This window comes from Myotis davidii, unplaced genomic scaffold (genome assembly GCF_000327345.1).
Source record: "Myotis davidii unplaced genomic scaffold, ASM32734v1 scaffold43, whole genome shotgun sequence".
Lineage (NCBI taxonomy): Eukaryota > Metazoa > Chordata > Mammalia > Chiroptera > Vespertilionidae > Myotis > Myotis davidii.
Window position 1 is genome coordinate 513,550 of NW_006294590.1, and position 1,017 is coordinate 514,566.

Here is a 1,017-nt window from a genome sequence, read left to right on the forward strand (position 1 = left end):
GGAGGTCGCAGTGGGGGACAGGACCTGGCCGTTGCGCAGCGTGAAGTCGTCCGTGGGGTCATCATTGAGGGTCCCCAGGAGGCCGCGCGTGTGGGTGAGGAACGTCTCGGGCAGCAGGACAGCCACACTCAGGAAGGAGCCCTGGATGCTGACCTCCAAGCCCGCCCCCGATGAGAGCATGATGGACACTCTGTCCCCGGTGGCCACCGACAGGAACATGCCTGGCACGGGTGGCGTGGGGTCAGGGCTGCCTTCTGGGGGGCCTTGTGACCTCACAGCCTCAGGATGGGTGGGCCTGCACCCTTGGGCTTCGGGGGAAGGACAGGGCGCCCCGGGACCAGCCCCACTACTGGGACTTCACCACTCCAGGCCCACACCTACGCCGGGGCCCCCAGCCCCTGCTGATCGGAGGTGCCCAGGCCCTAAAGAGACACCCCCACCCCCCCATGCTGAGGCCATGCGTGGGGTTGCCTGTTGGCCCTCTATCCCTGACTGGGAGGCAGCAGCCTCTGCCCTTGCCAGCGTCCCTGCATTCTCAGTGCCCACAGCCCATCCCACGTGCCCACGCCCCCCAGCTGGGAGTCATTTCACTCATTCATTCCCTGAGGCCGCAGCACCGGGAAGGCAGGGGGTGACAGAGAGCAGCTGCTCCCTAACCCCCAGTCAGCTTCCCGGGAGCATTGCAGCTCCCGGCTTCTCTGGGTCCAGGGAGGACGCACCCCTGTCCTGGCCTCTCGGGGCTCTGGCCAGGGCGGGGGTGGGTCTCGGTGTCGCTGGGCATGAAGGCTCCAGGCCAGGCTTCGATCTAGGGTCCCAGAGCCACGCCTGCCCCCAGCCGCCATGACAGGGGCCCTGTGCGGGGCTTCCGCAGGGGTGCAGCGGAGAGGGCTGCCTGTGGCTCCATCTCCACATCTGGGCCCTGGACAGCAGCCCCGTCCCAGCCGCCCCGTCCCAGCTGCCCTGGGAGAGAAGGGAGGCCCGGGAGGAAGAGCCCGGCGGAGGCGCGGTGACCGGCCG